The sequence below is a fragment of the Saccopteryx bilineata genome, chromosome 1 (assembly GCF_036850765.1).
Source record: "Saccopteryx bilineata isolate mSacBil1 chromosome 1, mSacBil1_pri_phased_curated, whole genome shotgun sequence".
Classification (NCBI taxonomy): Eukaryota; Metazoa; Chordata; class Mammalia; order Chiroptera; family Emballonuridae; genus Saccopteryx; species Saccopteryx bilineata.
Window position 1 is genome coordinate 317067507 of NC_089490.1, and position 27785 is coordinate 317095291.

Here is a 27785-nt window from a genome sequence, read left to right on the forward strand (position 1 = left end):
TTACATGGCTTTCACCTTGGTTTGTTTCATTTTCATTTCCTTCTTTTCCAATGTCTTTTGTTCATATCTCAAGACAGCTTCCTCCAGCCTGTGCTGTTTCTCAGATCTTCCTCACTTAAGATTTGCTCTTTCTCCTCACACCGAGGATGAGGCACTTCTGGTCTTTGCACATGCAGCAGCGCCAGCAAGTTCTCTTTGACTTGAGCTCTGTTCCTATCCACTCTTTGTTTGCCTTCTCTGTTGAGTCAGAACTTTTTGGCTTTGTCAATAGAATAAATCACCATGTTCATTAGAGGTAGAAAAGCCTCCATATCCTTTAGGTAAATGTCACCTGAGCCAGGCACAATAAATGTAAGCAGCAGTGTCCTCTTAGTGCCCAGTAGATTTAAAGGCTGACCTTTCTCTCGCATAATTTTTGGACTGAAGAATGGAATAAAAAATGAATGGGTTGAATCTTGTCAGCGTACTATATAAGAAAGTCAACCGTCCTTGTATCCATCATTCTCTCTGTGACTTCTCCCACCTCTGACAGGATGGCCAGGGAGCCATACTTTGCTCCAGAATTAAGTTTGTTACTATCATACTTACTCCTGCATCTCAGCAGTCTCACAGCAAACACATAGGTATTTATGTCCTTACCATTCATGGTTACTTTTATTTGCACTTGATCCCTCATGAGCCTCACTGTCTAAGCTAGGAGCCTGAGCTGGATAAGCATCCCTTCAGTGCACTCAACCACAACACCCCAGAGCAGGAGTCGGGAACCTTTTTGGCTGAGAGAGCCATGAACGCCACATATTTTAAAATGTAATTCCCTGAGAGCCATACAACAACCCGTGTAGGTTACACATTATCCAATAAAAATTTGGTGTTGTCCCAGAGGACAGCTGTGATTGGCTCCAGCCACCCACAACCATGAACATGAGTGGTAGGAAATGAATGGATTGTAACACATGAGAATGTTTTATATTTTTAACGTTATTATTTTTTAATTAAAGATTTGTCTGCGAGCCAGATACAGCCATCAAAAGAGCCACATCTGGCTCGCAAGCCATAGGTTCCCGACCCCTGCCCCAGAGGCTTAGATATGCTCATTCTTCTGGTTCAGTTTTCCTGTGCTTGTGCTTCTACTAAGATAAAGTAGCTCTCCAAAAGCTTTTTATGATCGTTGAACCAAGTCTGAGCAAGGTGACTGTTTTCATTCTTCCCAGTGATGGAGAGAAGAATATTATCTAGAAATATTCTATTATCTAGAACAGTGGTCCCCATCCTCCGGGCAGGGGACCGGTACCAGTCCGTGGGCCCTTTGGTACCGGTCCACAGAGAAAGAATAAATAACTTACATTATTTCCGTTATATTTATATTTAAGTCTGAATGATGTTTTATTTTTAAAAAATGACTAGATTCCCTCTGTTACATCCATCTAAGACTCACTCTTGAACTTGTCTCGGTCATGTGATACATTTTTCCGTTCCACCCTAAAGGCCAGTCTGTGAAAATATTTTCTGACATTAAACCAGTTCGTGACCCAAAAAAGGTTGGGGACCACTGATCTAGAAGATACTTCTATTATCTAGAGATTTTGATAATAACAACTATTCTGGGGTTGTGCAAGAACATCAGCAATTATTACTAGGTCTTTATTTTCTCTGGGAGATGTATCTATTTGTCTTCATAACCTTTAAATTTTTCATCATCATCTAGCTCACTGTCAGTATCTCCCTCCTGGGTATAAGCATCTTCAAAATCTCCCTCTTGGTTTTCATCCTGCCTTCCGACTCCACAGTGGTCTCGTTTTCATCATCTTCAGTGTAAGAGAGATCAGTAACAGCCTCTTCTGTGATATCCTCAAATTCAGCAAAATCACTATCATCATACTCTACCATGTCTTCTTCAGCCTCGAAACATCAAACTTGGCTACACTCCCGAACACCAAAGGACAAGACGGCATGGAAGGCTCTCGCTCTCAATGCACCTGTATGGGGGCGAGAAACCGGCCCAGCGTTCCTGTGGCCACCACTTTACCGGCCTTCATCGAAGCCTGACAGCCGTCTGCGCGGGATCGCGTTTTACTGCCCCTGGTGCCTCTAAAACACAACTGTACCAGCTAGCTCAGGTGGCTGCATCACTTCACACAGCCTGCGCCATCCATTCAGCGCTATTTTCCTGAAGCAAATTTCTTTGATGCAAAAATAAGCAGGAAGTATTAAAATTGACTAAATGAAATTAATCTTTTATTTAAAAATTCTAGTTTTAGAGGGTGATGGGCTGTTTAGAATCCTGGTGGTATGGTGGAAGGTGTTCTTACCTCACAGTGTTCTTAGAGGATTAAAGGAATTAATACATGTAAGTGCTTGGAATAATATAGTGTCTGGTGCGTGATATGTGCTATAAATATTTGCTATTTTCTTCTGATTATTACTTTAAATAAACCCAGGGGTATTCGGTGAGAAAATGTTTTGCCTGCCTAATACAACTAGTAGGAATTATTTTTTTTTCCATATGGAAATTAATTTTTCCCTTTTTCTGTATATCTTATTCTCCTTGCGCTATTCTCCTTTCTCTATTGGATTTTATTGTTGAAAACCTAAACTTGTGCTTTGGTGACCCCAAAACAACAGCTTAATTTAACCTGGCCATCTGTTAAGTAATATGCTTTGGGTTTGGTTATTCAACTAGACACTCACCCATCTACCTTGGCCAACTTCAACTTACACTTTTTGTTTTTTTAACTCATAAAAGTACTAAGCAAGAGTTGGTCAGATATATCCCAAAACAATGGAAGTGATTCCTTGGTCTACTGTTATAGAAGGAAATTAGATCTGCTAATATGACATGATTCTAGTGACCCCATTCGTACTTATTTATAGTTGATGCCTATTTCTCTTCAAGTCTTCACATACCTCTGTTTAATTGTTTTTTCTAGACTTTGGTTCATCTTCTCCTTAGCTAATTCCCATATGTACCTCCCGGGGATGCACACGCATGCAAATATTCTCTCCAACATCATCCTTGCTCTCTGTTTTTGCTCTTTTCTCAGCTCAATCAATCTTTTCAAGTTAGTTGTTTATCTTAAATGCATTATTGAAATAGACTCCTTTCTATCTTTAGTTCTCCAATTTTTATCCCTCTCTTTTTCTACCTGGATTCTTCCCTTCTTTGGACCAAAATTGAATATATTTATATATAATGTGTTAAATAAAATTTTATGTTTACAAGTATTATTTTTTATAAAAAACTGAAAAAAATATACTTTCTTTCCACCTAAACAAAACCAAAATCTCTGCAACCAATACAATTATATATTTTTTAAATTCTGTTGACAGATGAGTGGGTCAGTAGTCCTCAGATGGAGAGTCTTTGTTTTCTGGGGGACTTATTACAATCTGGATGATCAACAAAGATCCAAGAAGTAACCTCCTGCATAATTTTGATTTGTGATTTTTAATATTTATTTATTTATTTATTAAGTGAGAGGACAGGACAGTGAGACAGACTCCTGCATGCACCCAGGCTGGGATCCACCCTGCAACCCCTGTCTGGGGCCAGTGCTCAATCACCAAGCTATCTTAGGTTCCTGAGGCAGATAGTTGAACCAATCTGTGAGAGGGGACAAGGGGAGAAGGGGGAGAGGGAGGATAGGAAAAGTAGATGGTCACTTCTCCTGTGTGCTTTGACCAGGGATTCAACCTGGAACCTCTGCATGCTGGGCCAACACTCTATCCACTGAGCCAACTGGCCAGAGCTGATCTGTGATATTTTATAAGGTTAGTTGTGTTTTCTTCAGAAAACTAAGAATATCCTATTAAATCATTATGAACCCTGTCTTGTTTACCATTACCTCTTGAGTCACAGCTTAGGTTTCTGTCATACAAGGAGGCAGGTATGCCTCAGACTGGAAATAGAGTTAATGAGGCCACTGATAAGAATCTGTGTTTAGCTTAAAGAAGTATCCTCTCATTTACTGAAATTGGATATACAATCCTCTGCTATTTCCTGTATTTTGATAAATTGTAATATTTTCTGGGGTAGAAAATATGTGTCATTCTCTTAAAGACTTGATGTGATTTTAATCTGAAAGTAATTAGTAAGCACATTTCTTCAGATATATTCATACATTTTACCAATAGTCTTTACTGGGAATTCCATGAGTACCATCAATAATACATTACATTTTAATCCACATGCCAGCTTTTTGAAAAGTTTGTCCATGATGATAATATCTTTTATATTTGAGTTATTTTCTGTTTTCTTTTTCATGTAAGAAGTATATGAATTTACACTTAGAATGTTGGCTTACCCCATCTGGTAGTTGTCATGTGACAGTATGTAATCTCTGAATTCAATTAGTGGAAAAATACATGAATCAGAAAGTACAGAAAGCAATGCAAAAGAAGTCTTATAATGCAGTCTTATAAGTTGTGCCTTGATCAGGAACTAAGTTAACATGTGACATAAGGACTACATCTGCTACTAGGCACACTCTTAGAATCTCCGCTAGCATTGACCTGACCACACCTCAGGTGTTAAGTACTGTACGCCTAGGATACCATTGAAGCTTTATTAACTTCACTTATTTATCTGCTTTTTCTTTTTCGTATTTTTCTGAAGCTGGAAACAGGGAGGCAGTCAGACAGACTCTCACATGTGCCCGACTGGGATCCACCCGGCACGCTCACCAGGGGGCGATGCTCTGCCCAGCAGGGGCATCACTCTGTTGCTACCAGAGCCACTCTAGTGCCTGAGGCAGAGGCCATGGAGCCATCCCCAGAGCCCGGGCCATCTTTGCTACAATGGAGCCTTGGTTGCGAGAGGGGAAGAGAGAGACAGAGAGGAAGGAGAGGAGGAGGGGTGGAGAAACAGATGGGCGCTTCTTCTGTGTGCCCTGGCCGGGAATCGAACCTGGGACTCCTGCACGCCAGGCCAATGCTCTACCACTGAGCCAACCGGCCAGGGCTATCTGCTTTTTCTATTAGACTGTATGCTTTTTGGATGCCGGGTCTATAAAAAGTATTTATAAGAGAACCAGAGTACTTAATAGTCTAGTTTAAACAATGCCTCTAATGAAGTATATAACCTTGAGTAATTAACCTTTTGATGTCGCTGTAATAAACTATTGAAGAAGAATAACAGTGTCTCTTTTGTAGTTACTGTAGTTTTCATGAAGATAAAATAAAATCATATAGATGAAAATAATTAAAGTAACTTGAAATATAAAGAATTTATACAAAAGGAGAAACTATGAATGAAAAGACTTAAGTATTTAGCTATAAATATAATTAAAAGGTAAATGGCAAACCAGGCAAAAATATTGGTAAGAATATAGGACAGATGAAGCATCATTAAATATATAAAATATATAAGTATATATATAGGAAAAAAATACTAAAAAATATGGGAAAAAAGACCTACATAAATGGACAGATATATTGTACTATGTTCACAGATTAGAAGACAATTTTGTTAAGATAAATTTTCTCCCCAGATTAAATTGTAGATTCTTCAATTCCAAATAAGATCCTAGCATGCTATTTTTGTAGAAATCTGCATGTTGATTCCAACTTTTATATAAAAAAAACAAAAACACTAGAAAAGTCAAAACAGTTTTGAAAAAATAACAAGGTTGAAGAATTTCCACTACTTGATTTTAAGACATCATAAATTGAGAGTAATCAAAGTAGTATGGTATTATAAAGAGGGTAAACCAAGAGATAAATGTAGAACTAGAGTAGAGAAATAGATCTACACACGTATAGCTAATTGATTTTTTTTATGAAGGTACTAAGGCAATTTAAAAGAGAGAAGAAAATTTATTTTTTTTTAATTATCGGTAACAATTAGACATCCAGATGCCAAAATAAAAAAAGTAAATAAGTAAGTAAATAAGTAAATAAATAAATAATAAGGTACTTTGACCCGTTCCTTACATCAGAGGCATAAATAACTGAAAGGTGATTATAGACCTAAATGTGAAACCTAAATTCATAAAACTTCTGGAAGACAACATAGGGAAAATTTTTGTAACTTTGTGATAGGCAAATATTTCTTAGCTAAGACACAAAACATATTAATCATAAAAGAAGCAACTGATAAATTTGACCTAATGAAAATTAAAGACTTAAGTTCTTTAAAAATATATGGTTAGGAGAAAAGACAAGCTACAGACTGGGAAAAATATTTATAAAACAAATATCTGAAAAAGAACTGGCATGTAGAGTATGTAAAGACATTCATAACTAAACAATAAAAAAACAAACAACCTCATTTTAAAAATAAGCAAAAGATTTAAACACTTGACCAAAGATGTAAGACTGACAAATAAACACACGAAAAATGTTCACCATTATTCGTTAGAGAAGTGAAAATTAAAACCACAAGATACTACCATACACTTATTAGAATGGGTGAAATGGAAAAAGAAAAAAAGGAAAAAGAAAACAAACTTGACAATGTCAAGTAATGTCAAGGACAGGGAGCAGAGGCAGTTGGAACTCTGGTAGGAATGCAAAATAGAACAGCCACTTTGGAAAAGAGTTTGGCACTTCTTACAGAGTTCACTATACCATGCTCCTAGGTATTTAACCACAGGAAATAAAAGAAATAAAAACGTGTCTATCAAAAATTGTTATGTTAATGTTAATGGACACCTTTATTTTTTAATTCGTCATCATCAAACACTGAAAACAATCAAAATGTCCATCAAGTGATAAATGGATAGAAAACTGTGGAATGCACAGACTAAAACCTACTCAGCAATAGAAGGAAACAATTACTGATACGTGGATAAATCTTAAATATATCATGCTAAATGAACAAAGCCAGCTTCGAAAGGCTACATACTGTAAGATTTTATTTACATGACATTTTGGACAAGGCAAGACTAGAGGAACAGAAGACAAATCACTGATGATGAGAGAGAGAAAGGTGGGGAGAGGAGGGAGCAAGAGGGAACTTCTTGAAGATGATGCAACTACTTTGTATTTTAATTGTGGTGATGGTTGCATGCGTATATGCATAGAAAAGGGAAATTCTCACTTTTTCTAAATTATATCTTAATTAACTGACCTTTAAAATATAATAACTTCTAAAAAACAAATGACAAGTTGGGCAAAAGTAATTGTAGCACGTGAAGTAGATAAAAGTTATTTAATATATAAAAACTTTAATACATTTATAAGGAAAAGACAAACAGTCCAATTTATAAATATCTAAAACAGAGGTCAGGAACCTATGGCTTGCGAGCCAGATGTGTCTCTTTTGATAGCTGAATCTGGCTCGCAGACAAATCTTTAATAAAAAAAAAATAATAATGTTAAAAATATAAAACATTCTCATGTATTACAATCCATTCATTTCCTACTGCTCATGTTCATGGTTGTGGGTGGCTGGAGCCAATCACAGCTGTCCTCTGGGACAACACCAATTTTTTTTTTTTTTGTATTTTTCCGAAGCTGGAAATGGGGAGGCAGTCAGACAGACTCCTACATACGCCCGACCAGGATCCACCCAGCATGCCCACCAGGGGGCGATGCTCTGCCCATCTTGGGGCCTCGCTCTGCCGCAATCAGAGCCATTCTAGTGCCTGAGGCAGAGGCCACAGAGCCATCCTCAGCGCCCGGGCAAACTTTGCTCCAATGGAGCCTTGTCTGCGGGAGGAGAAGAGAGAGACAGAGAGGAAGGAAAGGGGGAGGGGTGGAGAAGCAGATGGGTGCTTCCCTTGTGTGCCCTGGCTGGGAATTGAACCTGGGACTTCTGCACACCAGGCCGACGCTCTACCACTGAGCCAGCCAGCCAGGGCTTTTGGATAATGCATAATGTACACGGGTTGTTGTATGGCTCTCACGGAATTACATTTTAAAATATGTGGCATTCATGGCTCTCTCAGCCAAAATGGTTCCCAACCTCTGATCTAAAGCATTTAAAATAACAATATACAAAAGAAAAAATACAAGTGGCCAATCAACATAAAAAAGAGTGGATCCAAACTTATCAAACTGACAATTATAAAAAAGAATAGTAACCATGATTGAGAGTGCAGAGAAAGGCCACTCACACACTGCTGATGAGAGTACAGTATAAACCAACACCTCCTTTTCACAGGTAATTTAGCAATATGTTTCAAGACCTTAAAATTTTACAATCATTTTGGCAAGAAATTTCACAGCAAAATATCTAAAATATTAAAATAACTTAAATTATATTAAAAATATTAAATGTGTGCATCAAAATTATCTACAAAATTTTTCATACATCTAATAATTTGTAGAAATCTAAAATGCTGACTCATTGACATAAAGTGAAGTGGTGACCGGGGGAGGCAGGTGTAGGGGAGGGAGATGGGGAAGGAAGGGGAGAAACGGTATAAAGAGGGACAAATATAAGGTGATGGAAAATAATTTTACTTTGGGTGTTCAAATGCTATAAAAATGTTCACTTGAAACCTATGTACTCTTATTGATCAATGTCACTCTGTTAAATTTAATTTTCTAAAAAAAAAAAGAAATCTAAAATGCTCTCACCAATAGGGCACTGGATATGTAAATTGTTTCTTAATACAGTGGAGGCCCTGGCCGGTTGGCTCAGCGGTAGAGCATTGGCCTGGCATGCGGGGGACCTGGGTTCGATTCCCGGCCAGGGCACATAGGAGAAGCGCCCATTTGCTTCTCCACCCCCCCTCCTTCCTCTCTGTCTCTCTCTTCCCCTCCCGCAGCCAAGGCTCCATTGGAGCAAAGATGGTCCGGGCGCTGGGAATGGCTCCTTGGCCTCTGCCCCAGGCGCTAGAGTGGCTCTGGTCACAACAGAGCGACCCCCCAGAGGGGCAGAGCATCGCCCCCTGGTGGGCAGAGCGTCGCCCCTGGTGGGCGTGCCGGGTGGATCCCGGTCAGGCGCATGCGGGAGTCTGTCTGACTGTCTCTCCCCGTTTCCAGCTTCAGAAAAGAAAAAAAAAAATCAATTATTTGGTTGACAATGATCTAATTTGGTAAATTATCTAAACCTCCTCGTTTGCTCCTCTCTGTAAACTTTTTCAAATCTCTACTCCCTCTGGTGTGGAAATTTTGTTCTGCGAGTGATGCTTCTGTGAGCCACTTAATGCAAATGCATGTTGAAAGTTTATCTGTGTTCAGAGTTTGTGATACCCTCTCAGTTCTGTGTCCAGGCTATGCCTGTCTCCTTTCATCATCAGCCACTGAGAGTACTTTAGCTTCAAAGGCATGAAAACACTCATCAATAAGACAGGTAATAACAAGTGTTGAAGAGGCTGTGGAGAAAAAGAAACACTCATTCACTGCTGGTGGGACTGTAAACTGGTACAGCCATTATGGAAAAGAAGTATGGTGGTCTTTCAAAAAATTAAGAATAGAACTACCATATGACCCAGCAATCTCTCTACTAGGCATCTACACAAGACACTCAAGAATGCTGGTACTTACACCCCCATGTTCATCAGAGCATTATTCACAGTGGCCAAGACATGGAAACAACTGAAGTGTCCCTTGATAGAGGATTGGATATAGAAGATGTGGTTTATACACACACACACACACACACACACACACACACACACACACACACACACACAATGGAATACTACTCAGCCATAAGAAATGATGACATAGAGACATTTACGACAACATGGATGGAACTTGAGGACATTTTACTAAGTGAAATAAATAAATCAGAAAAAGCTAAGAACTATATGATTTCACACATAGGTGGGGTATAAAAATGAAACTCATAGACATAGACATAAGTGAAGTGGTCAACAGGAGGAGTGGGTATGGGGGAATGGGAGTAGAGAGCAACAAATATACGGTGACAGAAAATGATGTGACTGTGGGTGATGGGCATACAACACAATCAGCAGTTCAATGCTATAGAAATGTTTACCTGAAACCTGTGTAACACCTATTGATCAATGTCACCCCATTAAATTTAATTTTCTAAATAAAAATTATTAGTTCTATAAATAAAATTGGAGCGAGGGCAAGCAAGAGTTGGGGAGGAGGGAGTACCGTTCAAACAACAGAAACTGGGCATACACAGACAAGCAAGCAATAGAAAGCCTGGCAATTTAACAGAATTATATGTCATTTAGGCTGGAGTGCCACAGGGGGGAGTCAAGGCTGAAGATCCAAAGAGGCAGAAACCAGGTACTTAAGGAAGTTGCTTATGTGGTATGTCAAAGGGTTTGAAACAAAAGAGGAACGTAGTTACTCCAACCAGGTTGGGAGATGAATCCAAAGTCCCTAAGACAGAAACCAGGAAAAGGTCATTGCCATGATCCACAGGATGACTCGATCTATTTGGTGCTGAGGAGGTATGATCTGTTCCAAGATCTATAAATTGGAAAGAAAAGTATGTTCTCTAAAATATGAAAAACTGCAAAAATACAAATTAATTTGCTTAATTAAAATTTCTATCAAATGTACAGTGTCTATCTAATAAATTATTTAATGTAACAGTGGCAAACATCCCATTGCTTTCAAAACAGTTAATAATGTAGGTTTTCTCACTCTGCAAGAGTTGCAAAGAATGCAAAATTATTGCTGAGAAATCATAGCAAACCAAAAGACTAGTAATTTCGAAAGGAAATTCTTTAAAAAGCCCTTGTTCATGAAAAGAAATATTACTTCGTGGAGTTGTGGGTGCATTTTTACGTGTTTCATATGGTGTGGGACAGGGCTCCTGAAAGAGTCGGAATGCCCAGAGTTCCCAATGTCTTAAAATGGCCCTAACCTCCGCAAGAGCAGCTGGAGGTAGAATTGGTGGTGCGAGAGGATGAAGAGGCTCTATAGTGTGCTGTTACTGGACAAAGAAGAAAGTTTGGGCAGAAAGAAAGCACAACCAAGAGTGTGTATGTGCTCTAATATAGGTTCTTCCACTGATTGGCAGTGATCTCAGAAAAATCACTCACATTTCTGTGCCTGTTTCCTTTTCTGTCAAATGCAAGGTTGGTCTAAAATCAGCTGGCACATGGCCCACAGAAATATTATAATTGACTGGCATAATATCTTTTTAATTTACTTTTTTGCTCTTTTCCTCCTATTTTTAATATGAATTTAAATGAGGTGACATTGATCAATAAGAGTACATAGGTTTCAGGTGAACATATCTATAGCATTTGAACTGTTGATTGTATTGTGTGCCCGTCACCCGAAGTCAACTCATTTTCCATCACTGTATATTTGTTCCCTTTTATAATTTAATTTTTTAAATTAAATTAGTACATTCAGTTTCAAAAGTCAATTAATACGTCAAGGCTTATAGCAATAAAAAAAAAGTGGTCCTCTGCTTTACCCTCCTTCCCTTTAAGTCCTGTTTCCAAGATGCAATAACTCTTAATTCCTTTAGCAGTTTTTCCTGGTATTCCTAGCTTTCATTTTTTTTTTTTTTTTTTCTGAAGCTGGAAACAGGGAGAGACAGACAGACTCCCGCATGCGCCCGACCGGGATCCACCCGGCACGCCCACCATGGGGCGACGCTCTGCCCATCCTGGGTGTCGCCATGTTGCGACCAGAGCCCCTCTAGCGCCTGAGGCAGAGGCCACAGAGCCATCCTCAGCGCCCGGGCCATCTTTGCTCCAATGGAGCCTTGGCTGCGGGAGGGGAAGAGAGAGACAGAGAGGAAGGCGCGGTGGAGGGGTGGAGAAGCAAATGGGCGCTTCTCCTGTGTGCCCTGGCCGGGAATCGAACCCGGGTCCTCCGCACGCTAGGCCGACGCTCTACCACTGAGCCAGCCGGCCAGGGCCCTAGCTTTCATTTTTAAGCAGTATGTTATTATATCATTTCTTAGTTTTTCAATTTTATATCCTATGAGAGCCGGAATTATGGTTAGGTAGTGAGGCACTTAACTTCAGGCACAAATTTATAGGGGTGCCCCAAAACTCAGTTATCAAAATAAATAACATTTTAATGCAATATTTTAAAAATCAAAATTTTGCAAAAAAAATTATGTATGTTAAGCAAAATATCAAAATTTTCCATGAAAGAAAGTTGTGACAGGACTAAGATTAAGGGTTATAGAGTGAAGTCAAGTTGTATAGGACAGGGCTAAATTCTCTCTGTATTTCAACTTTTGATATTGGGTAGTAAGAATGCCTGCTATGCAAATTATAATTAGCTGTCCTGTATCACACACCAACTCCCCTTCTTTCCTCCTTTGCCCCATCCAAGTAATGGAGCACACTGGAATTGCCTAAAGGCCTTTTAAAACTGTCAGTGTATCCAAACCAATTAAATCAGAATGTCTGGGTTAAAAGGCAGGTGTCAGTATTTTTTTTTTAAAAGCTGTCTGCATCGGGGCTAGAATGGCTCTGGCCAGACGGAGCAGCGTGTCAGATGAGCAGAGCGTCGCCCCCAGGTGGGCATGCCGGGTGGATCCTGGTCAGGCACATGCATGCGGGAGTCTGACTGCCTCTCCGCTTCTAACTTCGGAAAAATACAAAAACAAAACAAAAAAACCCAAAAAACACCTGTCTGCATCTTTGCAATGTGCAGCTGTGAACCACTGTAATAGAGGTGACAGCACATTTTTGGTTGAATCACTCTAAAGTGCTCACGTCAATCATTTGAACCAGGTACAAACTGTTCACAGCTGAGTCCTGTAGTAAATTATAATTAATGCTTTGATATTGTATACGTTTAAGTTCTCTTGTAAATAAAAAAGAAAAGCCTTAATTCTACAGTTGTTTAACTCTTTATACACTGATCACTCATTTATCAAGAACTGTCTGGAGAACTCTGAAATGTTTCTCATACACATTAGGTAACTTATCAGGGGCATATTTTTTCCTGGAAACACCCCTGCTAGAGTCTATTTCATGTTCTGTCTTGTCCTGCTCTGCAGCTGTCCTCTGGGGCATCCTTCCTGCTTCTCCTGGCTTAGGTCCCCTGTTTCCTGGGGTCTGCGTCATTTATGCTTCGTTGTTCAAAACTTTCTGTTCTGGAACATTTCCCTGTATTATTTCTTTTATAATTTTCTCCCTTTCATTGTTTTTCCTCTGAAACTTATTATTTAGTTGTCAGATCTCCTGCATTGGTACAACAATTTTCTAATCTTTTCTCTATGGTCTTTTTTTGTTTTATTTCCTAGAAAATGTCCTCAAATTTTCTCTCTCTGGTCTGCTATGATTTTTTAATGTCTCATTCACTATATTTTTATCTCCTAAGTTTTCTCCTCAGTGCTCCTTTTTTTTCCTTAACATCCACTCCTTATTTCATGAATACAATAATAACTAATCCATTTCTGAGGACTTTAATATTTTCATTACAATCAATTTTTTCAACAATTTCTGTTTCCTCAAAGTTTCCTGTGGTTTGTCAGTTTTGGCACTTTGCTTTCACAGTATTACCTTTCCTTAAATATCGGGCAATTCTTTTTTTAATTTTTGTGACAAAGACAGAGAGAGGGACAGATAGGGACAGACAGACTGGAAGGAAGAGAGATGAGAAGCATCAATCAATTCTTTGTTGCAGCACCTTAGTTTCTCATTGATTGCTTTCTCATATGTGTCTTAACTGGGGGTGGGCAACAGCAGACTGAATAATATTGGACAATTCTTGAACTCTGCAGACCTTTTTAAGAGTGAGAAACTTAAGAACAAGGGTCCCCAAACTACGGCCCGCAGGCTGCATGCAGCCCCCTGAGGCCATGTATCCGGCTCCGCTGCACTTTCGGAAGGGGCACCTCTTTCATTGGTGGTCAGTGAGAAGAGCACATTGACCATCTCATTAGCCAAAAGCAGGCCCATAGTTCCCATTGAAATACTGGTCAGTTTGTTGATTTAAATTTACTTGTTCTTTATTTTAAATATTGTATTTGTTCCCGTTTCGTTTTTTTACTTTAAAATAAGATACGTGCAGTGTGCATAGGGATTTGTTCATAGTTTTTTTTATAGTCCAGCTCTCCAGCGGTCTGAGGACAGTGAACTGGCCCCCTGTGTAAAAAGTTTGGGGACCCCTGCTTAAGAAGCTGGTTGGAACAGTGTTGACTGGTGGCCGGCCCACAGTGGGCTGAACCAGCTTTTTTGCTTTTTTTTTATTTTTATTTTTGCCTTTGCCCCTTTCTACCCTTCAAATATCACCATCTATAGGTCTTTCCTCTTGGGCTGCCTTGATAGTATAAGCCTGAATGTCAAGGCTCCTAGAGTTGAGGATAATGGTGGAAAGTGAGGTGGACAGGGACGTCTATATATTTTACTGTTCAGAATGCAGAATTTTAACTCAATCTCTGTTTTTAGTAAAATACCAATGACAGAACTGGCTCTACCCACAGAATTGTATTTTATTTGGTCTAGGAGTCCTTGTTTTAATAACTTTTAAAGGCTCACCAGTTGACTCTAACCCACAGTCCAGGAGGATGGAAAGTCTACTATGGTAAAGTAGCCATTAACAGAAGGGGGTAGGGCACAAAAGACTGAGTACTTACATGTGTCCTGGGGAAGGTGGAGAGGCCTCCAAGAAAAGGTCACCTTTAAACTGAGTTCCCTTGTGAATTTAGAATTTGAAACCTTAGGAAAAGGTAACTGGAGATCTGGCTTTATATTTTGTGTGTGTGTCTGTTGGGAGAAAGAGGTGCTATGGCCATCAAGGGGCAACAACCTGACTTGTGCCAGCGCTGCTGGGGAAACGCAGGAATGAGGTCAGAGTCTTATCCTCCAGCCCCCTCACTGGTCCTCAGAGTGGTCTCTCATTATTTTATAATTCCCCAAATTATGCCTTATGATCTATTGATATTTTCAATTTATAGTTTCTCAATTAAAATTTATATCTTAATCTTATTGGCAATATATTTACAAATTATTGTGTAGAAAGGTTTTGCAGAAAACAAATGCCACTGGCTGCAATTTTTGGTCTTCTCAGTGCACAGTGATACTCATCCTGGTTTCAGTGCCTGGGCTCTCTCCATTTTTCACACAGTCAAGCATAACTGGATCCTTTATTTCACTTGATATCATCAATGCCAGGCACAGTGTTCATCCTTATGTGGCTCTTTTAATATGCCTCTTCTGTGCATGCGGAAAGATAGTGGCTATGGCCTCCTGAGAGTGGTGGATCACCCTGCTCTCCTCAAATCTGTGTTATAACCCCCAAGCGCAGGCAGTGGTGTGTTCGACCGCACCTGGCCTAGGTGAGCACACTGCACACTCTGTTCCTGTGTGGCTCGGAATGATGTGTTGCCAGCGGTGTTCGATCTACTAGAAGAAGGCAGGAGAGCGGGGCAGGGCCGGGTTGTGGGGGAAGAGGGTGAAGGGTGGCCAGCTGAGCAGCAGGAATCAGAATGGGCTGTTGCAGAAACTGCCCAGCCTGCTGGTGGACCCAGCAGACGAGACGTCTGCCTCCAGTGCCGAGACCCCATCAATGTGTAGTGCTCACTATAAAAAATAACGATTAAGGCCCCTGGATGGGTTGCTCAGTGTGTATAAGTCGTGTGCTGAGGTTGTGCGTTAGATCCTGGATAGGGGCACATAGGAGAAGCAATCAATGAGTGCAAAACGAAATGGAATAACTAAGTGGAACAATGAGTTGATGTTTCTTTCTTTCTCTCCCTTCCTCCTTCACCTCTCCTCTCCCTTTCTCCCAAATCAATGGAAAAGTTTTAAAGAAAGGATTAAGCTCTGTCAGGATAGATGAGATGGTTAGAGTGTGTTCCCCGTAAGCCAAGGGTGCAGGTTGGATTCCCAGTCAGGGCACATATAAGAATCAACCAATGAGTGCATAAATGAGTGTATTTGTGGGAAGTGGAACAGAATCACTTAAGTAGTAAAGTGTCTGAAGGTTAGGGACCTCGTCATCTACAAACAAACACCCAGTGAGGGGATTAGCCAAATTATATATACATAACACATAGATACAGACAACAGGGCTGCAAGTCCCAGAGGAAAAGGGGGGATGGAGGTAGGGGCAGGGGAACAAAAGGGGTGAAATGGAAATGGAAACTTTGCATGGGGAATGAGGGGCATGTTATGGAGGGTTGGGGGTGTTATATTGAGTGGGACACTTGAAACCATGTCAACACAGTGAATTAAAAATAAAATAAAATAAATAAATAAAAACATCCAGAAAACCCTGATAAAGAAGAAAATCCCCCACAGCAAAGTAAAGAATTGCTTGAAGTGAGCAATTGATAGGACATGAAAATTCATGTATTGAGTGTTTTGGGGAAATTTGGTATGGCAGATTACTCATCAAGTTTGATTCTCAGAGCTGTAAATCACCCGTGGTGTTCCCTCATTCTCAGTCAGTAGCAGCAGTAAGGCCAATAGTGTCTTTGAGTTCTTTACTACTTAGATTACTGGGTTATTATAATTTCCACATTTAAAACAATTCTTCTTATAATTATTCACTGCTTTTTGTTAATGAAAGAGATATCCTGCCCACTGAAATAACTTCATCATAAAGAATATCACTAAAACAGATGGTCAGGCCTGAAATGGACAGTTCTTCATAGACTCTACCCCTTCCTTCAAGGACCACATGTTGTTATCACAAAAGCAATTGCCTTACACAAGTTCCTGTCTGCAATTAGCTGTTATACATTGGATGGGAGTGCACACACATCTAAACGTGATATCTTTGTACATAGCTGTATAATGTTTAGATTACTTATGTGTGTCTAAGTGAATCTTTTCAGCATTGTATATATGGAAATTAACAAATTCTCTAATTTCTGTAGTATCTGTAATTTACTAGAATCCTGTGAATGACAATTAAAGAAGAGTTTTCCCCAAACTTCTCCATGTAGAAGTATCCTAAGTATGCTATACATTTAAAGCTCATGGGCTTAATTAAAGAATTTTAATATGATTCCCAGTGTAAGAATTAGATTTCAAGCTACTTACAGTTATTGTGTCTGAACAGATCCAGTGACATGCCTCAAGTCTTTAGGGACAGGTGTAGAAATGCCATCAGGTAGTGGCTTAATTGATTGTAAGCCACAAATTCAATTACGGTGACAATTGAAAACTATTTTAACCTTTTTTGCCAGCAGATTTTGTAATGTTTCTGTGGGCAGCCTTGCTCTTCAGTCAAATGAGTTTACTCAGGAGTTGCTGAGCCCTGCCCTCTCTCCAGCTCTAGTTCTCCATTTCCAAGTACCTAGCTAATTCAATCTCCTTGGGTAAATAAATCATTTACCACACTGTGCCTCAGTTCACTTAATGGTTTACCATTAGATTGTGAGCTCCTTGAGGAAGTTTATCTTAATCATTGTATGCCCATAGCCTGCACCATGCCTGGAACATACACAGTGCTCAGTAAATATTTGAACAAATCAGTGAGTGAATTGTAAAATTAGATTAGTAACACTTAGCTTGTCTACCATACAGAATTCTTCTGAGCATCATTCAGATTTATATTTTAAACGTCTCTTGCTTTCAAAGAAAAATTTGAAGCCACTTGAAATTAAGACCGTGTATAAAAATATTTAAAATAGGAATCAAAAATCAAAATATTAAAAAATAACACCAAGTGTTTAGGATTGACATACTTCTGTGCTGCCGTGACTTTCACCTGTCTTGTCTCTCTGCTGCGCCCTAGTGTCCTCCCTCCCAGCAATCCCTGCTGGCTTTCTCTCTCGGCCAGGGACTGCTAGTAATGCTGATCATTTGGGACATGCTGGTGAACCTGAGGCTTCAGGGAGGAGTGTGTGTATACAGATCAGGTGCTCAATGAGAAGATCTGGGGTCTGCAAAGTAGAATTGGCAAGTGTCAGTTTGTATGTGATGGCTAAAACCGTGAGCAGATGAGGTCATCTAATGAGGGTATAACAGGAAAGGAGAGGCCCATGAACATCTATATTTAAGGAGAAATAAGGAATAAAAAGCTTTTCCTGAGAAGGAATAATGGGGGTAGGGGGATAAAGAAGGTAGTCGCCCAAAAACCAACAAAGGAAGCATGGCCAAAGGTGATAGCATTATTTCTGAGCAGCGGCTCCTTACTTGTAAAATATGACAAATGTTCTACTTTACAAATTAGTCCAAGGGGTAAAATATCATCTGAACAAAAGTTCTTTGTAAACATAGTTGTGTTACATAAAGGAATATTTCCAATTACTCAAAGAAAAGAAAAGAAAAAATATGCGTCTGTACCTGATAAGTGCTGCCTGTCTATAACCTCATAGAGGAATAAATTCTAAAATGTACTTCCATCCTGCCCCTTCCCTTTGGACCTCTTGGAAACCTTCTCATTTACTTTTCTGATGACTGACTTCCCTAATTTTGACTGGCTGAAAAGCAAGAGCGTGAACAGGAACGTATGAACTCTTTGTGGAGCAAGAGAAACCTTCATGCAAAGAATACTTTGAGATTGTATTTACATTCAAAAGCAATTAGTCAGTATATCAAAGAACGCATATCCGGAAAATGATTTGGGCAACCTGATCATTACAAAGTTATTTTGTCTTATCAGTGGGTGGAGCAGGGAAAATACAGTCAGTTCCTGGGAACAAGTTGCTTGCTTATACTTGATGGCAGAGACTTCATCATCATTGCCCAGATCCCTGGGTTAAGGTGCCTGAAGCTGAGGAAGAAAAGAGAGGCATTGTGTGGGCTTAGTAAGTGGGAGAAGTCATCACAACCTTCCCAGTAGGGAAATCCTGTGATTTCAGGTAATGCAACCTCCTTCTCTCTAGTGCTTCTCTTTAGTTCATCAATTGGCTGGTCACTTCACCACTATGAAACTCTGTTTTCTCACTTGTAAGGTGCAGGGATTAGACTCTGGACTTGTACTTCTCACTATGAAATCCACTAGTAACATGTGACTATAAAGCATTTGAAATATGGCTAGCCTAAATTGAGAGGTGCTGTAGGTATAAAACAAGCGCTAGATTTTGAAGATTCAGTGCAAAAAAATGTGAAATACCTGTTAAATCTATATTGGAATGATAACATTGGCTTAGTTAAATTATGTTATCAAAATTAACTTCACGGCCCTGGCTGGTTGGCTCAGTGGTAGAGCATCAGCCTGGTGTGTGGAAGTCCTGGGTTCGATTCCTGGTCAGGGCACACAGGAGAAGCACCTATCTACTTCTCCACCCTTCCCCCTCTCCTTCCTCTCTATCTCTCTCTTCTTCTCCCACAGCCAAAGCTCCATTGGAGCAAAGTTTCCAGGCTCTGAGGATGGCTCTATGGCCTCCAACTCAGGCACTATAGTGGCTCCAGCTGCAACGGAGCAATGCCCAAGATGGGCAGAGCATCGCTCCCTGATGGGCATGCCAGGTAGATCCCTGTCGGGCGCATGCGGGAGTTTCTCTGACTGCCTCCCCGCTTCTAACTTCTGGGAAAAAAAATTCACTTCTACTGGCTTTTAAAATGTGAAAGCTGGACAATTTTCATTATGAATAATGTTATATTTGTATTGAACAGCACGGCCTTTGATGGTACATGAGATCCCTCTTGATTCCCCAGTTCTATAGCCCTCAGTATTCTTTTAAGTACTGATTTCCTTCTAGATACTAAAGAGAAGAAATAATTCAGAGGATAGTTAAAATAATTTTGCTTTCACAGAGCTTAGAATCTCACTATAAAGGCTAAACTTATAAGTCAACTATGAGCCCTAGAACTGACCTTTGAGTCATCAGCCTCTGGTATAATGTCTGATCTATCCGACTCAATAAAAAAACATGGAGCAATTAGAAAACAATCAGGGTGTATCTGTTTTTAAACTAACAGAGTGTAAGGAAAAGCAAGGTAGCCTCAGGTGAACTCAGTATTTTATTTTAGGAAAATTCCTAATGCACCTTGAATTTTCAAGCATTCTTCTACCAAGGAGGCAAGACATAATTTCTTCCCCTGCCAATGACCTCTAAAAGCTATTGGCTTGTATAGTGCTTCCTATTTGACAGCAGAAAAATACTAGAAGTTTAAAGGAATGAAAATGTGTAATGCTAATAAATTTAAAATGTATAGTAGATGAATGAAATTTTGTTTTTAAAAACATTATCAGCCTGGCTGGTTGGCTCAACAGTAGACTGTTGGCCTGGCGTGTGAATGTGCTGGGTTCAATTTCCAGTCAGGGCACACAGGAGAAGCAACCATCTGCTTCTCCACCCTTCTCCCTCCCCCTTCTTTCTTTCTCTCTCTCTTCTCCTCCCACAGCCACAGCTTAATTGGTTCAAGCACATCCCGGGTGCTGAGGATGGCTCTGTGGAGCCTTCACCTCAGGTGCTAAAAATAGCTCAGTTGCAAGCATGGCCCCAGATGAGTTGAGCATCAGTCCCAGATGGGGGTTGCCAGGTGGATCCCAGTTGTAGCATGTGTGAGAGTCTGTTTCCATCTCCCCTCCTCTCACTTGGAAAAGAAGAAAAAAAATATTACCAATACCAAAAAGCATAAATTTATAAATTTGCCAAGGTATCATCACGGTCACTTATAATCATATAGCAATGGCTCAGTTAATATTTTGGGGAGTGTAATGCCAGTGGCTGAGACCAGGCAGGTCCACATTGGATTCAGGTAGACAGTAGAGAAACTGTAGAGCCAGAAAGCGTTGGACCATTCATTTAATAGAGTTTCACACAGCGGACAAGCACACAGGCAGGGGAAACTGCCTCTCAGGCAAACAAACAGCAAAATGGCCCCTCACAGTGGCAGGCAAGCTATCCACAATCCCCAATCTCTCTCCAATGCAAGTACCCATAGCCTTATATACAGTTGTGTCTGTAAAGTCATGGTGCACTTTTGACCGGTCACAGGAAAGCAACAAAAGATGATAGAAATGTGAAATCTGCACCAAATAAAAGGAAAACCCTCCCAGTTTCTGTAGGATGATGTGGCAGCATGTGCGCATGCGCAGATGATGACGCAACACCATGTATACAGTGGAGCAGCCCACGGCCATGCAAGTTGAGATGTGGACGGTACAGAGGAAAGTTCAGTGTGTTCTGTGGCTCGCTAAATTCGAATCTGTGACCAAAGTGCAACGTGAATATCAGCGCATTTATAATGAAGCGCCACCACATAGGAATAACATTAGTCAGTGGGATAAGCAGTTGAAGGAAACTGGCAGTTTGGTGGAGAAACCCCGTTCTGGTAGGCCATCAGTTAGTGACGAGTCTGTAGAGGCTTTACGGGATAGCTACCTAAGGAGCCCTAAAAAATCTGTGCGTGAGCCCACATCAAACTGCACTGAATAGGTATGAAACTGGGAGAGTTTTCCTTTTATTTGGTGCAGATTTCACATTTCTATCGTCTTTTGTTGCTTTCCTGTGACCGGTCTAAAGTGCACCATGACTTTACGAACACACTGTATCACACACACAGCACTGCAATGCACACATGCACGAATCAAGCAAAGTGATTGCAGCTGGTAATCCTGTGAGCAAGCCTAACATGGCTGCACCACAGGCAGGAAGAGACATTGTCAGAAGAAAAACTATACAGACATCTCAAAATGACCAACTATAAATATAATACGATAAAGTGACACGAACAGTCAACTCAGATTCCAAATGAACTTCCTGGCAACTTCTTGGACTTGCTGTTGAAACATCAGATATTTTGAAGAAATGTTTTGTTGTTTTGGAACATTTCCTCAGCCTGAAATTTTCCTTCAGAAGATAGAGGAAATAAAGTCACTGCTGTAACTGAGCTGAGTTCTTTCATTTGAAAGTGGGAATGCATTGACTCATTTAAAGAAAATCATTCAAATCTCTCCAATCCCTTTAATAATCTTCATTTTACAATTATTTATTTATTTATTTATTTTTCTGAAGTGAGAAGTGAGGGGCAGCAGACAGACTCCTGCATGTGCCAGACGAGAATCCACCTGGCATGCCCACCAGGGGGCGTTGTTCAGCCTATTTGGGGTGTTGCTTCACTGCAACCAGAGCCATTCTAGTGCCTGAGGCGGAAGCCATGGAGCCATCCTCAGCATCTGGGCCAACTTTGCTCCAATGGAGCCTTGGCTATGGGAGGGGAAGAGAGAGACAGAGAGGAAGGAGATGGGGAAGGGTGGAGAAACAGATGGGCGCTTCTCTTGTGTGCCCTGGCTGGGAATCGAACCTGGAATTTCTACATGCTGGGCCGATGCTCTACCACTGAGCCAACCGGTCAGGGCCCATTTTAGAATTTTACTGTAGTTGAGAGCAAAGCGTAATTAGGTTCTATAATGTTGGTGGCCAAGGCCAGGCAGGTTCACATTGGGTTCAGGCAGACAGTAGAGAAACTGTGGAGCTGGAAAGGGTTGGGCCATTCTGTTTAATAAAGGCTCACAACGGCAGACAAGCATACAGGCCGAAGAAACCACCTCTCAGGCAAACAAACAGCAAAATGGCCCCTCACAGTGGCAGGCAGACAATCTGCCATCTGCAGTGTCCCTGAGCTCAAACACCCATAGCCTTATATAGGTCATATGCACGTGGTACTTCCACGTGCTCACACACTAATCAGGCAAAATGCTTGCAGCTGGTACACTAGTAAGCAAGCCTAACACAGCTACCCTACACATGGCATCACGCTCTCTGGAACAGAGACGGATCATAAGGCTGTGAGGGCTGCTGCCCGTGCTGCCCCTCAGACTAACAAGAGACATGGACCTGTGAAAGTTACTCAAACACAGGTGTGGGTAGATTTGATTGTGGCCGGGGCAGATAGGGAGAAATTAGATAGCAAGCCTCATAAAGTCTTGTTGGAGCTTTGATGGCAGCTTGAGTCAGAACAGAGGTTCCAGCCGCTGAAAAAGCAGGGGAAGTGAGTGGCCCGGCATCTGCCAGAAATATGCTGTTCAGGTTACAGGATCCCCAAGACCCATTGTCCCAGTTTGAATAGGGGGAAGGGCAAAGGACAGTCTAAAAGGAACAGGTGGGGACAGGAGGCCACACATGGAACTGGCTATCCACTGGTCCCCTTCTAATGTGCAGCAGGTATTTGCATTAGAAGATAACAGGTGCCTTTTTTTTTTTTTTTTTTTAACAGCTGCAGCAGCTAAGAGAACTGTTAAGGTGACACAGGCCTTGAATGTATTTGACCACGCCAGGCCCTGTAAACTTGTTAATAGGTCTGGATGGGGTTTGCGGCAATGGACAACACATTATGGAAAAGTGCTGAGGTCCGTTAATAAAGAGCTGTATGGCTAGTTGTCAGTAATGGACCTTTATCTCAGTGATTTGAGACAGCTAGACTGTCTATCGTGGACTGACTCTTGCACTTTGACAAGAGAGGGGCACTGCTCCCTTGTTGGATGGACATGCCACCTTTGGACAGTATGAGAGACCCTGATGGGAGGGCAGCTCCAGTGGAGGTCCTCCTGCACTGGGAAGCTGCTCTCAGCCTATTGGAGAGATGCACCAAGGACACTTTAAGGCAGCTGTTCTCAAAGTGTGTGCCAGGGAGCACTGGCGCACCCTAGAAGATTTCCAGGTGCGCCCTGTGGTATTCCAGAGAAATATGTGTCTGTTGGGGACCAAAAAACCAACAGGGTTTTTGGAGTTTAGATTTTTGGGGGGACAGAGGTGTGGGGAATTGGCTATAAGCTGAAAGTCTGCCCAACCCCACACCTCACTTGCCTGATTAGGTTGCAAAAGGCTGTTAAGCTGTAGTGCTGGATTGTTTACACTACCCCCATGTTCCCCTGAAAGACTGGAGGCAAGTTTCTTCTATCCTTTGTTTGGTGTAAAGTTAAGATGATATGTGTGGTGGGAGTTTTCTGCACTCAACACAAGAGTAAAAAGAAGAATTCTTCAATGTATTGATGAGGAAATGAGAGTTTGCCTTTCAAATACAGTGTGTCCATAAAGTCATGGTGCACTTTAGACCGGTCACAGGAAAGCAACAAAAGACAATAGAAATGTGAAATCTGCACCAAATAAAAGGAAAACTCTCCCAGTTTCATACCTATTCAGTGCAGTTTGATGTGGGCTCATGCACAGATTTTTTAGGGCTCCTTAGGTAGCTATCCCGTATAGCCTCGACAGACTGATGGCCTACCAGAATGGGGTTTCTCCACCAAATTGCCGGCTTCCTTCAACTGCTTATCCCACTGACTAATGTTATTCCTATGTGGTGGTGCTTCATTATAAACGCGCCGATATTCACGTTGCACTTTAGTCATGGATTTGAATTTAGCAAGCCACAGAACACACTGAACTTTCCTCTGTACCGTCCACATCTCGACTGGCATGGCCGTGGGCTGCTCCACTGTATACACGGTGTTACGTCATCATCTGCACATGCACACATGCTGCCACATGATCCTACAGAAACTGGGAGGGTTTTCCTTTTATTTGGTGCAGATTTCACATTTTTATTGTCTGTTGTTGCTTTCCTGTGACCGGTCAAAATTGCACCATGACTTTACGGACACACTGTATATGCCCAAACATTGAAGAAATCTCTAGAACACATCAGGCTTATGTTTCTCATAAACACAAGAATGAAAAAAACTTAACACATTTGTGCCAGGACCTGCCGAATTTACTAAATCTTACTAATAGTGTATCTATATATAGAAAAAGATAACATTTTTGTTCTTTTATAATTTTTTAACCCCTTTTATATGAATTTTGAAAAACATAACAAAAAATGTAACACAAAAATGTTTTTTAATGTCAGAATAAATTTAATTTTGTCATATTTATTTTGTTTAATTACCATAAAAGCATGCTTGGACTTCATATTTTTTTCTTTAATATTTGACTTAATTATTATAACGTATTTCTCAGAAATTTTTATGGAGTGTGCCTACAATTATTTGTAGGATTTTAAATGTGCCCCGACTTCAAAAGTTTGAGAACCACTCCTTTAAGGTTTTCATGGGCACAGCCCTGGACTATACAAACCCTCTCACCTACCGTGGGATAGGGAGCTAGAGAAGGGCCTCCAGTTAGCACCTTGGGCAGAGTGCTCAGGGAGACATTGTGAAAGACACCTTTGTAATTATTATAATTATTGTGTAACTTTTGTTTTTGCTGTATTCTCTGATGTCATGTAGATTGTGAAGCGAGCAACCCTAAAGGGGTGGAATGTGGGGCAGCTGTGTTAGGCTTGCTCATAAGGTTACCAGATGTAAGTACTTTGCCTGACTAGTGCGTGAGCACGTGGCAATGCCACGTGTGTACGGCCTATATAATAAGGCTGTGGGTGCTTGTGCTCAGGGGAATTGTGGATGGCGGATTGCCTGCCCACCACTGTGAGGGGCCATTTTGCTGTTTGTTTGCCTGAGAGGCAGTTTCCCCTGCCTGTGTGCTTGTCTGCCGTTGTGAGACTTTATTAAACAGAATGACCCAACCTTTTCCGGCTCCACCATTTCTCTACAGTCTGCCTGAATCCAATGTGAACCTGCCTGGCCTTGGCCACCGACATTACAGGCACCTTAGCTGTTCATTGACTGCTTTCTTATGTGTGCCTTGACTGGGGGCTACATCAGAGCAAGTGAACTCTTACTCAAGCCAGCGACCTTGGGCTTTAGGCCAGCAATCTTTAGGCTCAAGCCAGTGACCATGGGGTCATGTCTATGATCCCATGCTTAAGCCAGCGACCCCATGCTCAAGCTTGGAGTTTTGAACCTAGTCCCAGTCTGACACTCTATCTACTGTGGCACTGCCTGGTCAGACCGAGCTGGGACTTTTAACACATCTTCATATCTGCTTTATTTATTTATTTATTTATTTATTTATTTATTTATTTATTTATTGACTCTATTGGGGTGACATTGGTTAATAAAATTATATAAGTTTTAGGTGTACAATTCTATAATACATTATATATATATTGTATTATGTGTTCACTACCCCTAATCAAGTCTCCTTTCATCACCATTTATTTCCCCACACCCTCTTCTACCTCCCCTACCTCCTTTCCTTCTGGTAATCCTCAGACTTTTGTCTGTGTCTCAGTATTTGTTTGTTTTTTCTTAATCCCTCCACCTTCATCTCCTCCCATGGGAGAAAAAGAGCACATGTTATTTCCAATGGAAGTGTAACCTCTTTGAGGCCAGGAACTCATTTATCTTTTCAGAAACTAGCATAATATTTCAGTCAAACACAACTCACTAAATGGTTAATTAAAAGGGATTTTTAAAATAGTTTTTGGACACAGCTACTTCACTTCCTTAAATGAAAGCTAGGAGACAGGTATTTCTGAGAAATAACTAGTTTATACAGAGGTTTAGAATGAATAAGTAAGAGTTTAGATGTTTTCTAAAACTTTAAGAAGCTTAAGAAGACATGGCTGGAGAGTTGTGTTATTTTAGATCTGAATTACTTTATAGCAAAACACAAACAGGAAGAAGGCAGCCGGCTGTCTTGTTACAGGTTACAATGGCAGAATGCAGACATCATTTTAGAAAAACAACTGACTGCAAATATTCTTCTAAATAAGCAGGAAGGGAAGATGGGGAGAGCTTCTGAAAACATTTCATACTGGGGTTTTTCACAGCTTTCCCAACTGTGGAGGTTTTAAGAGAACCATTTCATGTGGTCTTTGGTTTCTGCTAGCAGCCTATTCGTGAACACAAAGAGGTGTTTCAGGATGTCTAGTGAGTGAACAGTGGCTTGTCTTTTAACTTTTCAAAAATACATAAATTAAACTGGTCACAAAACTTTTTTTGTTTTCAGGGATCAATAGAATCTTATTTCTTAGCACTCTCTTCTGTGGTTTTTGTTCTTATCTTCTAAAAAGATGCTCTCAAAGTCAAGAATAATATTACTTTTCACCAATTCCAAAAGTCCTCTCTTGGGCTTTGTTTTCTATGATGCTCTATGACCTGCATTTGATATCACCAGCCACCTGCTTCTTGAAGCCTCCTCTGTTTTGATGTCCAAGATATCACACATTCCAGACTGCCTAGCTGTTTGATAGTGTGTCTGTTTTCTCTAACGTCTCTAATTCCTTTTGACTCATTGCTCCAGGCTCAGTTTTGACCTTCTGGCTCTCTCCATTCTTCCCAAAATAGTTGATCCACTTAAGCCTCTGCCCTTCCTCTGTGCTATTTGGAAGCTCCCAGATCTGTATGTTATACAGTCTATGCCTTCATAGGAACGTTTCCATCAGTCAGCTCTCCCTCAGCTTGACTCCTTGTCTCAATCTCTAACCCAAAACCTCCTTTCAGTTGGTTCTTCTCCATCAAGGGAACCATTCTCATGTGGTTTCTGTTTTCCTTCATTCTTCATAACTAGCCAAACACACGATCCTGTAGGTTGTTCTCTATGAAATGTCTCATAGCTCTCTCCTCCTGCCTCTTTTGTGTGCACCACCACCACACAACTCACACTGAGATTATTGCACTCATTCTCCAGCTGGCCACGCAAGATTCATCCCATCAGTCCTTGTATCTGGACTCCTTTCCTTTCTGGTATATTTGCATCCTGGTACTCACCTGATCAAATATCTCTACTGACTTTATTTCCTTTCATAGAAAATCGAATCCCCCTATGGGGCAGCTGTGTTAGGCTTGCTCGCAGGGTTAGCAGGTGCAAGCACTTTGCCTTATTGGTATGTGGGTGCATAGCAGTGCCACATGTCTATGGCCTATATAAGGCTATGGGTACTTGTGTTCGAGGGAGATTGTGGGTTGCAGATACATGGATTCTTGCCTGCCACTGTGAGGGGCCATTTTACTGTTTGTTAGCCTGAGAGGTGGTTTCTCCTGCCTGTGTGCTTGTCCGCCATTCTGAGACTTTATTAAATAGAGTGGCCCAATGCTTTCTGGCTCCACAGTTTTTCTACTGTCTGCCTGAATCCAGTGTGAACCTACCTTGCCTTGGCCACCTGCATTGCATCTGGCATCGTGGGCAGGGTTTGGAGCAGATGGGTATGGAGCCACCGATACCCTTGAAGGGTGGGGCAGAG

At 40.9% G+C, this 27785-nt stretch overlaps 1 pseudogene; it reads right to left on the reverse strand.

The window, feature by feature from the left end:
• On the reverse strand, window positions 1-27722 carry LOC136319544 (PAT complex subunit CCDC47-like; annotated as a pseudogene).
• Between the last annotated feature and the right edge of the window lie 63 nt (window positions 27723-27785).